The 12,883-nt window shown below is 38.3% G+C and overlaps 1 long non-coding RNA gene across 1 annotated transcript in view; it reads right to left on the bottom strand.

Moving 5' to 3' along the window:
* Positions 1–2,034: 2,034 nt before the first annotated feature.
* The window catches only part of LOC124893086, a 24,537-nt gene continuing 13,688 nt past the window's right edge, over positions 2,035–12,883 (bottom strand). The window contains exon 3 of the long non-coding RNA XR_007050545.1: positions 2,035–2,163. This is a non-coding gene — a long non-coding RNA (uncharacterized LOC124893086). The remainder of the gene's footprint in view (positions 2,164–12,883) is intronic.

Raw genomic sequence — 12,883 nt, 5'->3', positions numbered from 1 at the left:
CCGGAGCCCACCACTGATCCTGTTGGAGGTGCGGGGCCGAAGCCCTCGCAGTATGGACCGGTATATTTTTGGGCCTAGGATCTATTTGTATGCACGTGTTATATAAGTGTGTTTAGTGGGCTATTTTGGGCGTTTTTGTATGCACGAAATTGAGACTATCGTCTCCATATTGTATTCCTCTCCTTCATAGTGAAATTCCTCTGCCTCTGCCCATGGTTTTTCCCGTCAAGGGTTTTCACGTAAAATCTGTGTGTTCTTGTTATTTTTCTTTTGTTTGTGGTTTGCTTAATCTGTCCAATCATAGCAATTCCTATATCCTACTTTCCAACTATACAAGCGTCTGTAACGCCTCAAGAGTACACCCTGGACGCCACACGGTTCTTACAGCCTCGAAGGACCATAAGCTAATCCATGAGTTGGTACCTGTTGTGAGCACTGAATAAAATAATGAGACATACGCACAACTTAGCTGAAAATACCATAAGGTTTTAATCACAAAAATAATAATACTGAATCATAGTTTTAAAACGTCTGAAACATACTGTCAATACTGATAAAGCAACTGATAATAACAAATGAAAATTAACTATCTGTCATGACCCGAGCCGGGGCCCTGGACGTGGCACGCACCCAATACTATAGCTAGTACGAGTGAATGTTCTGGCATATTGCCCGAACATACTTAAATACAAATAGATAAAGTGGAAGTAATATAGAATTCAATCATGATTTTCTCAAGAGATAAAACTTCACACAAGTTTATTAACACCGCATAATATCCAACAATACCAATAGCTATGATAAATAAAGACCAAAAATTACAAAGTTTGCTTGAAAACCACACCAGCTTGTGAAGCCTCTAATAAGTACCAATACCGAAAGGAAAGAAAATATATACAAATAATCATCATATCCCGTCCGGCCTTCTGGTGGGAAAAAAGCTCACCAATAGCAGAAGATGGAGATCCTAATGAGGGGCCTGACCGTGGACTTAAGCACCAGAACCTACATCATGAAATGATGTAGCACCAAAGACGATCAATACATGAAATGTATTAGTATGTAAAATCATTTCAACTTTACAATACACTAGCATGCATAACTCTTAAGATCTTTTCAACTTCGTCAATAAAATTTCAGGGATCCTCATCGACCTTGGATCCTATGAACGTAGGTGGATTCATCTTGAGGAACACTTGGATCATAGAAATATTGGACGAGTCATGAGAGTTGGAGCTGGAAGGACCCGAACGACTAGCCTGAGATGGTACAAGCTGCATGAGCATCTGAATAGCCTATCTAAATTCTCCATTGGTAGCATCAGTGTAAGAAAGCTGCATAGAGGATGTCTTGGGTCTCCTTACTAGAGTAGGTGCCACAGGAGGTGCATTAGTAGTAACATTCTACCCAGGAGTGTGAGCTCCATGTCTGGTATGCATCACATGAGTCGAGGGCATATTGCTAGTATTGGCACCAAAAGAAGCCCTAGTATTAGTAGTGGCCCTCTGGCTGGCAGGTCTTTTTTGAGGCATGATCTGAAATAAGCGACAAACATAAATTAAAATAACTCCATAGAGTTGAACTTTATCGAATGAACTAGAGTCTGAAAGAATGGGAAATATCTCCTAAATGCCCTATAGACTTTTAATTATAAGTATGGTGTGCTTCACACCCATTAAAGGAATACTACTAGACACAATTTCACAGATATCCTAGGACACTTAAAATCTGGGCTCTGATACCAAGTTTGTCAAGACTCGAGCTGGGGCCCGGGACGTGGTACGCACCCGATACTATAGCTAGTATGAGCAAATGTTCTAGCATATCACCTGAGCATACTTATAATACAAATGAATAAATCAAAAGTAATATAGAATTCAATAATGATTTTCACAAGAAATTAAACTTCACCCAAGTTTATTAACACCGCATAATATCCAACAATACCAATAGCTATGATAAATAAAGACTGGAAATTACAAAGTTTGCTTGACAACCACACCAGCCTGTGAAGCCTATAATAAGGACCAATACCAAAAGGAAAGAAAATATATACAAATAATCATCATATCCCATCTGGCCTCCTGGGGGAAAAGAGGCTCACCAATAGCAGAAGATACAGATCCTAATAAGGGGCTTGACCGTGGACTTGAGCGCCAAAACCTACATCATGAAATGATGTAGCTCTAACGATAGTCAATACATGGAATGCATTGGTATGTGAAATCACTTCAAGAGGATAGTACAGCAAGAGACTATAAATGACAATAAAATTCAAATATAAAGGAAGACAACTGGAAAGGGACGAGAATATAAACTAAACTTATGATTGTTTCATGACCTGAACCGAGGCCCTAGCCGTGATGATCATTCCGAACCATAAAGGCCCAGACACCCTTCTATCCTAAAATCATATACACCATTCATACGTGAATAAGGAAATACGGAAATTATAGCAAGATGGAATCATGGTCATAAATCTGATATGAATTTAGCATTGAAGAACGAAATCCAAAACAAACTAGCAACATCTACAACTCTGATATTCCACGGGCAATACGGAATCCGCCATTGACTCATCAGGGAAGCCCAAGTATGCCACAAGGGTTGGAGTCTCTGATTCTAATATAATATACCCGGATTAGCAAATAACGGTTTTTGGCAATGAGTTATCTAAACTCGTGCCCTCTTCAGGGAACCACCTAACATCTCTTTATGCCCTATTTTAGCCTTTTCTGAACATGCATGATTCTGAAATTCAAAAACATGAAAGTCTGATTTTTGTATTAGTCTGTGTCTGTTATGGCATTGTCTGAGTTGGTATCGTCATACCAAGACTTGCAAGTCGTTATCCTGAGCCATATATGATTATTTCATTCTAAAACAATGTTCAGGCCACTTGATCATGAATATAGTGTAAGAAGAGTCATATCTCAAATCATAAGTCAAAAATCATGCAAAGGCTTTCCATTCATTCAACAATTTCAATAAGTAGTGGCCAACTTCTCAAAAACATTCCTGAAGATTCTTTGTTTATCAATCTCAATATTTAAAATCATTAAAGCATTATTCTCTCCCATTCGTATCATCATGAATTTCACATAAGACAAATAATATCTTGAATCATTCTATAAACTATGAAATGTAAGGATTCATAACTTGTAAATCAAATAATAAAGTAATGGGAGAGGGAGATTATATATTACATGCTCTCAATTCACAATTCATGGTTTTCAATCCATACGTACATTTATACAATTCAAATAAATTTGGGGGAAGGCCTAAAGACCAAAACAGTATTATCAAAGCTTCTAAAACATGAATGTATTCATAAATTCAAAAACCCCTTTCTTAAAATCATGATTTCTATACACATGAGATTTTAGGAAAAACCCCACGTACCTCGATTATGAAGAATAATGGCTGATCATTGAAGCCTATGATTTGGGAATTCCAAATCTCCGATCAATTTCGAAAACCCACGGTTGAATCTTGAGTTTCTTGGAGGAGAGGTATATGAACTAGGGTTTTTGTTTTGAGGAAAATCTTGAGAATGTCGTATATTATGCTTGTAAAGGTCTTAATCTTCTATTTGGATGTTTTACGACACTGGTAAAAAGTCCAAACTACCCTTGTTAACTTCTGAACGAAACAGGTTAAATTTAAACTGGGAACCCAATCTTATGGGCAACCACGACGCGCCACTATCGCGATGGCTCACTGGAAAATGAAGAATGATAATTTGGTCCACTCCACAATGCGTCACAATTGTGGAGTCTCACTGGAAATTGACCATCATTATTTACACCCTCTCCGTGATGTGCCAAGGACAGGAATAATGGTGTTTTATGACTAGGACTTAAATTAACCATAACTTCTTCACCGAGTGTCCATTTTGGACGAATCTTATGTCGACGGAAAACTTACTTGATCATCTATGTAGTGAAAAGTTGAAATCTCAGGAATTCCATAGGGAAATAAGTATAAATCATTCAAGAATCCAATGCTTGATACTTTAGGGACAAAAATTTAGCTAGGAAAAACTTCGGGGCATTACAGATTGACTAAGGTAAATTTAATTCCTTTGATTATTTGTAGGAGGAAGTAGTGAGCCCTCATAAACCACCATGTGAGCGCATGGAGTCTGATCTCGGCTTGATCAGCTAAGCCGTCCTATACCTTGCCAGGCACATTTTGTGAAGTGACCTAATTTCTAGCAAGTATCCATGGTTAGCCCCATTTCAAGACATATGAAAAAAAAGAGTCATCCGATTTATAGAATAATCTCTATCATATGTCAGCAAACATAGTTTCGTACATTTGTTGTTTAAACCTATGCCTTCCCGGTCAGCTAACTAACTCCCTTATGCTCATGAGGTTATCTTATGTATTTATATTCAAAGTGTTGTCCATATTAGGCCCATGCTATTGATTTAGCCTTTTTAGGCTCATGTACATAATTTAACCCTTTTTGGCCTCAAGTTGGTAACTCAATTATTCTATATTCATGAGATTGATACCTTTTCATAATATTTAGAATAGCTCAAAACATTCTGTTAAGGATTCATTAACATGATTTTCACAACTTTTGAGAGTTACACTTAGGAGTTAACTAGAAGTATAGTAATTTATACATGGTGTAATCGCTAAGATAACTAAATCTCTCCAGAAATAGATTTTAAGTGTTAAATAGGATACTAACTATAAGTCTGGGAAAAACCCTGGAGCATCGCTATAATTGTTAAAGCTATAATGAGTGATTCACAACTTTGTCGTACTCAACTAAAACACATTTATAAAGGGAATCATGCTTGAAAACATTAATCCTAATTGAACCACTATAACCAATAGACATGTATCACAAACAAGAATAATGATCCAACATAGTTTATTGTAGAGCATCAACCAAAAACCATACCACTAGTTTATGACATGAAATAAAAATAGAGCAACCTAAAATCAATATTTATTAGTTCAATAGCATTAAATAGATTGCACATACATTAGAGAGAAATATAAGATAAATTCTATTAGCATCAAGGTTGTTAGTTCAAGGTGATGCATGTAGACGAGGTGGAAGGGGTTGAATTGTTTGCTTACTAGCTAAAGAAGTTGCGAACCTGTGGAATAATGAGTGGGAGGATTCTAAGGGTGAGAGTGTTGATCCCACGGTGTGGGGCGAGTTCGTGGAAGCCTTCCTTGATCGATTCTTTCCCCTTGAGTTAAGAGAGGCCAAAGCTGACGAGTTTATGAACCTTAAGCAAGGAAAAATGAGTGTCAAGGAGTACACGCTGAAGTTCAACCAAATGGTTCATTATGCTCAAGAGAGAGTTGGTAATATGAGAGCTTGAATGAGAAAATTTGCATCTGGCCTTTTGGATAACTTAGTTCTTGAATGTAAAGGGGCTATGCTGAACAGGGACATGGATTTCTCTAGGCTATCATTGCATTTGCTTTAGGTAGAGGAGCAGAAGAGGAGAATCTCTTAATTTAGGGAAAAGGACAGACAGACAAAGAGAGACAGAATAGAAGACTAGAACCACAGTCAGCCACAGAGTGGTAATTAGGGAAATAAATGGTAGAAGAAGAACAATTGAAGTAATTCTTAGTCCACAGCTAGCGCCCCAGTGCCAAGACCTCCAGTAGACCTACAACCTCAGAGTTTCCAAACTAATCATGGATCCAAAGCTCAGGATACCCAGTCACAGGAAAGTATAGCTCAGCAGCATCATATGTTTCTGCAGTGTGATACCTACGGTAGGCATCATCCAGGGAGGTGTTAGCTGGGTTTACTAGTATGCTATTCATGTGGTCAGTTGGATCATTTTTAGAGAGATTGTCCTTCGTCTAGAAAGAGTGTTGGTGGTGATAAATCTCAAGAAAATTCTTCCGTACCACCACCGCCCCAAAAGGGCACCACCTTAGTTATTGGGAGTGGTCGCAACCAGCTGTATGCGTTGTCCAACCGCCAAGAGGCAGAAGCCTCACCATATATAGTCACCAATACGTTACAAATATTTTCCCCTGATGCTTATATATTACTTGATCCCAGGCGTACCTTATCCTATGTAACCCCTTATGTGGCTGTCAGTTTTGGGTTTGAGCCCGATGAAATTTCGAAACCTTTGTATGTTTCCACTCTAGTGGGTGATTCTGTTATGGCTAGGAGAGTGTATAGAAATTGTGTAGTGACTTTTTATGGCCAGGTTACCATGTTAGACCTCATAGACCTAGATATGATTGATTTTGATGCTATATTAGGGATAGACTGTCTTCATTCGTGATATGCCACATTAAATTGTAGAACCTGAAGAGTCACTTTTTCTTTTATAAATGAACTAGTGATAGAATGGGAGGGGAATTTTTAGCACCTAGAGGGAACTTTATATCTTATCTCAGAACTTGTAAACTTATCTCCAAAGGTTATTTGTATCCTCTTATTCAGGTTAAAGATTCTAATGCCGAAAGTCTTCCTCTCCAGTCAGTCCCTGTGGTAAATGAGTATCCAGAAGTCTTTCCAGATGATCTCCCAGGAATACCACCGATAGGGAGATGGATTTTGGTATTGATTTATTACCAAACACCCATCCCATTTCCATTCCACCATATTGAATGGCTTCTGCAGAACTGAAAGTGATGAAAGAACAACTAGCAGACCTTCTAGACAAAGGTTTTATACATCCCAGTATTTCTCCCTTGGGTGCATCTGTACTCTTTGTGCCAAAGAAAGATGGTTCCCTGCGTATGTGCATAGATCACCGCCAGCTAAATAAGGTCATTATTAAAAATAAATATCCCTTTTCTAGGATTGATGATCTTTTTTACCAACTTCAGGGTGCTAAATGTTTTTCAAAGATAGACCTTCGTTTGGCATACCATTAGTTGAAAGTTATAGAGTTAGACATTCCTAAAATAGCTTTTTGAACCAGATATGGTCATTACAAATTCCTAGTCATGTCCTATGGGTTATCTAACACCCCTACAGCCTTCATGGATCTTATGAACAGGGTGTTCCATCAGTTTCTAGATCTGTTTGTTATAGTTTTCATTGATGATATTCTGATTTATTCCAAGAGTGAAATGGACCATGCCAATCACCTCCGACTCATCCTTAAGACACTCAAAGATCTTAAGTTGTATGTGAAATTTTCCAAGTTCAAATTTTGGTTTAATGCTATTGCTTTCTTGTGGCATATCATATCTAGTGACGGGATTAAGGTTGATCCCCAAAATATTAAGGCAATGAGAAAATGGCCCAGATCCATGACTCCAATCAATATTCAGAGCTTCTTGGGTTTTGAAGGGTATTACAGGAGATTTGTAGAGAGTTTTTCTTCCATAGCTGCACCACTTACTAAGTTGACTCAAAAAAGGTAAAGTTCGTGTGGTCAGACTCTCTGAGAATATCTTTAAGAAGTTAAAAGATAAGTTGACAACTTATCTTGTTTTGACTCTTTCGGAAAGTACGGAGGGGTTTGTTGTGTACTGTGATGCATCCTTATAGGACTTGGGTGTGTACTTATATAGAACGGTAAGGTGGTGGCCGATGCATCTAAGCAGTTGAAGGTGAACGAGCGAAATTACCACACCCATGACTTAGAGTTAGCGGCTGTGGTGTTTGCGCTTAAAAACTGGCAGCATTATCTCTATGGGGTACATATTGATATATTTACTAACCACAAGAGTTTACAGTATGTTTTCTCACAGAAAGAATTAAACCTCAGGAAAAGGCATTGGTTGGAGCTTTTAAAGGGTAATGACATGAACCTGCACTACTGTAACTCCACAAATCTTATACCCGAAATGCTACACGGTGCTCATGACCCCGAAGGAACACAAGCTAACTCAAGACTGATATCTGTACACTGCATAATATAACATAATAATGTGGAAACATACACTGAAAGGCCATAAGGTTCAATCTAAAACATAACATGAATAGTATAACATCTGTGTGGGGTCTCAAAATACCCAAACAAAACTAGAAATACTGAAGTCTGAAAATTGATAGTCTAGAAAGCCTCTAACATGACTGAACTATTTGAGTAAGAAGTTAATGGGACATGTCCCCAAATAACTCCAACTAATAAAGTAATTAATGAGATAATATAGAAATAATGTCCTCAAAGGCTGAGGACTCACTTTTAACTCTGACTGCTGAGGCTAGAATCTACTGCTGATTTGGATCTCGTGTCTCGGAACCTATGGTATAAGACACCATAGTACGAATGCATCAGTACTTTGAATGTACTGGTATACAAGTGAGGTAGGCTGAATACATGGGGTTCATATGCATCAATAATAATAATAACCGACTGACTATCATGAGCATGAGAAAAAATGTATGAGACATGATGACTAACACTAATACTGTGATAACATGATTACTGATAACTGAATACTGATAACATAACATAACTGATACAACTGATTACTGATATAACTAATAACTGGTATAACTGATAACTGATAACATAAGTGACTATAGCCGACAGTCCTGAATCTGATGGAACTATCTGAGTTTCATACTGTATTTGAGTTAATTGTATCTAACAGTCCTGAAGTATGAACAAATATCTGAGTTATTTTACTAGGACTAATACTGAAAATATGGGAGGTAGTTATTTAACTGACATGCCCCTAATACGCCATTATGGCTGAGTTGGGGTCCAATCTGTAACCCCAATTGGAAGGGTTTCAATATCGCGCCACTGGTAAGGAGAATATGTGGGTGACCCTTATCTAATAGTGTCCCCTATACGAGAATGGAGGGGCCCTTATCTATCAGTACTTATCTACCTCATCAGCCCTCATTGACAGTGTTGATCACTTAATCTATGTTGGCTACATAGTTTTAGAATGAAAGGATGATTGCTAAGGATCACACCCTCATCTAATGGCGTGTGTCCCCATCCTTGGGTTCACTCAGTGCAAATTTATACTCCTATATGAATGGACAATGAACATGATTTACTGAACTGAACATGAGCTGAATTACTAAATTTCATTGACTGACGAAATACTATTGATATCTGATAACTGACTGAGTTCATAAGATCATGGAGATTTTCCTAAGTCATAAGATTGTCTGAAGTCTAAGGATTCATAGCTTGACTGAGAGTATCGTGAAAACATGACATGGCTCTAGGCACACATCTAATGTTTCAGGTACAAGTACCCCCAGGACTCGATAGAAGAAAATGGACAAGGCATGACTTGCTTGAATACATAATAATTATCATAATTCATTTACTGAAGCATTTCATCAAATATGTGATAGGAATAATCTTGTACATACATAGGGATTTCATGATATCATGCTAATTAGATACTTTTCCTTCATCTAGGCATTTAATCAAACACATGGTAGTCTTAGAATGTGTAAACAGTATCATACAACATTTTACTGTAATGATTCAATTCTAATTTAATCATTCTGGGGTTTAGTCATAGGATTTCATGAATCTATACCCATATGGAATCAATTACTCATTATCAACATGAACAAGAGCAGCCAAATCATGAAATTCATAAGAAAATCTATAACTTGAATTTAGAAAAGGGATTCTTGGGCTTCATGGACGAAAGGAGTCCATGAATAAACACTATGCATACCTGGGTTAAGTTTCTTGATGTTCTTGAACTTGAAGAATTGGAAATCCCATAGTTCTTGAAGAAGATTGGATTTTGTCCTTGGAGATTAAGGTTAGAGAGAAATCCTAATATTGGTTATGAAGTAATAATGAACCAAATAGCTGAAATCAGATATGATTAGGTATATATATAAGTGGGTGGTAAATGACCAAAATACCCATTTAAAAATGTCTTTAATTTGGCTTAATCGGGACCTGCGACAGTGGGTGCGACGGTCCGTCCCAAGGTTGATGGTCCATTAGCCCTGACCATCGCTTCTAGGTAGGGTGGGGTCTCGCTATTTTGGCTATGACGGCTTGGGCGATGGCCCACCGCTAGTTCAACGATCCATCAACCTGACCACCGTACCTTATCCGGATGGTGGCCTGACTATTTCACTTGCATCGGCCTGAGCGATGGTCCATTGTTAGTTCGATGGTCCGTCAGCCTGGGCCGTCGCTCCTAGGTGGAAGGTAGTTCTCACTTCCTTGCTACAACGGTTGTGAGAGATGGTCTGTCGCTAGTCTGACGGTTTGTCGGCCTCACCGTCGCATCTGGGCGATTTTACTGCCTTCTATATTTTGGCCATAACTTTCTCCTCCGATGTCAGATTTTAACAAAATTTATATCATTGGAAAGCTAATTCAATTTCCCACATGACAAAAAGTGAAAATATTAAAAATACCACCTGTAAAAAAATGGATTTGTATTCCAAAGCAAGTTCTAACATCCTTAAGATGATTTCAAGCTAGGAAAAAGGCACGGGTATTATAATATCTCCCCCTTGAGAACATTCATCCTAGAATGACACTGACTGAGAGGGGAAACAATAAGCTGAATATGAACTGAACATGAATAACTGGAACATGATCTCATGACTGACATGACTGAACAGCTGAACATAATATATGGATCATGCATAACTGATGCATGTATAACTGATTCATGAATGCATAACTGAGTATTCCGAAGAACTAAGTTTCTCATAATGAGAATGCATGTTTGATGAATAGATACATGACTTAAATGATATATGAGTGCATGACTAAATATGCAATGGTACTTGATACCAAGTTTATAATAGGAACATGAACATGAAACTGAATACCAAGTTCTTGATGAACACAGAGCATGAAACTGATTAAGCTTATGGAGATCTATTACCTTGAGCTTGATCTGAGGTGGCAGAGAGGAGGTGAGGGTAGTTGGTTCGCATATCTACTTCTGCTTGCCTAGTAGCTCCCTTGATGGACTGATTTCACCAAAGAACCTTAACTAGAGGGACTTCTTTGTTCCTCAATCTACGAGTCTAATAGTCTAGGATTTTGACTAAAATCTCTTCATAAGAGAGGCTGTTCTCAATATCAATGCTCTAAATAGGGACTACAAATGATGGGTCACCTATGCACTTCTTCAGTAAAGAGACATAGAAGACTGGATATACTGAGGCGAGATCTGAAGGCAATTGAAGCTCATAAGCTACCTTGACAAAGCGACTGAGAATTTTGAAGGGACTGACATATCAGGGAATGAGATTTCCCTTCTTGCCAAACCTTTTCACTCCCTTCATGGGAAGATCTTTAGATAGAAATAATCACCAATCTCAAACTTGAGATCTTTTCTACGAATATCTGCATAAGACTTCTGTCGGCTGTGAGCATCCCAGAGTCTTTCTCTAATTAACTGGACTTTTTCTAAAGCGTCGAATACCAAGTCAGGCCCTATGACTGAGGGCTCACTAACTTCAAACCAACCAATCGGGGATCTACATCTCCTACCATAGAGAGCTTTGAATGGAGCCATATGAATACTGGAATGATAGCTTTTGATGTATACAAACTCAATCAAAGGCAAGTGGTCATCCTAAATACCCTTAAAATTAATTGCACATGCCCTTAGCATATCTTCTAAAGTTTGAATGGTCTTTTCTGCTTGACCATCTATCTGAGGATAAAAGGTTGTACTGAGATGGACTTGGGTACCAAGACCTTTTTGGAATACTTTCCAAAAATGAGATATGAATTGGGTACCTCTATCTGAGATAAACAACGGAACATCATGTAATCTGACCAACTCCTTGATGTAGAGTTTGGCATAATCCTCGGCTGAATGAGAGGTATGAACTAGAAGGAAATGAGCTGATTTGGTCATCCTGTCTATAATGACCCAGACTGAATCATACTGATGATGAGTTCGAGGAAAACCCATCACAAAGTCCATGTTCCCTTCTTCCCACTTCCAAGTAGGAATAATGAACTCCTGCATGGGACCACTAGACTTCTGATGCTCTATCTTAACCTGATGACACGTAGAGCACTTAGCCAAAAACACTGCAATATTTCTCTTTATCCTACTCCACCAATAGATCTCTCACATGTTATGGTACATCTTAGTGTCCCCTGTATAAATAAAGTAGTGCGCCCCATGTGCTTCTACAAGAATTCACTGCCTTAAGTCATCTACACCTGGAACACAGAGACAACTTTGACAACGAAGAACACCATCTCCCCTTTGGGAGAAAATCTCTATTTTCTGATTCTGAACTGACTCTTTTAGCTTGACAAGGCTGGGATCTCTATCTTTCTTTTCTTTCACCTCAGAAACTAGAGATGATTCTGAACTATTCTGAACACATATACCACCCTCTGAGGAATTGACTAAGTGAACGCTTAGTCTGGTGAACTGATGGACTTCCTGAGCTTACTTCTTCTTACTATCCTTAATATGAGAAACACTACCCAAGATAGTTTACTGAGAGCATCGGCCACTACATTGTCCTTGCCTAGATGATAAAGGATACTCATGTCATAATCTTTCAAGAGCTGTAACCACATTCTCTGTCAAAGATTGAGATCTTTCTGAGAAAATACATACTGAAGGCTCTTATGATCTGTGAAGACATCTACATGAACATAGTATAGATAAAGCCTCTAAATCTTCAAGGTAAAGACTACGGCTGCTAACTCAAGATCATGAGTATGATAATCCTTCTCATAAGGCTTTAGCTATTTGGAGGAGTAGGATATGACCTTACCATGCTGCATGAGGACACAACCCAAACCTACTCTGGATGCATCACAATATACTACGAACCCATCTGAACCATCTAAAAAAGCTAAGACTGGAACTAAGGTAAGTCGAGTCTTAAACTTCTGAAACCTCTTCTCGCAAGTATCTGGCCACTGAAACTTGACTTTCTTCTGAGTCAATCTGGACATAAGGGATGCAATAGAAGAAAATCCTTCAACAA

Source organism: Capsicum annuum, unplaced genomic scaffold (assembly GCF_002878395.1).
Source record: "Capsicum annuum cultivar UCD-10X-F1 unplaced genomic scaffold, UCD10Xv1.1 ctg5358, whole genome shotgun sequence".
Classification (NCBI taxonomy): Eukaryota; Viridiplantae; Streptophyta; class Magnoliopsida; order Solanales; family Solanaceae; genus Capsicum; species Capsicum annuum.
The sequence above is the reverse complement of the archived record's forward strand: the minus strand, read 5'-3'. Positions and strand labels throughout refer to the sequence as shown.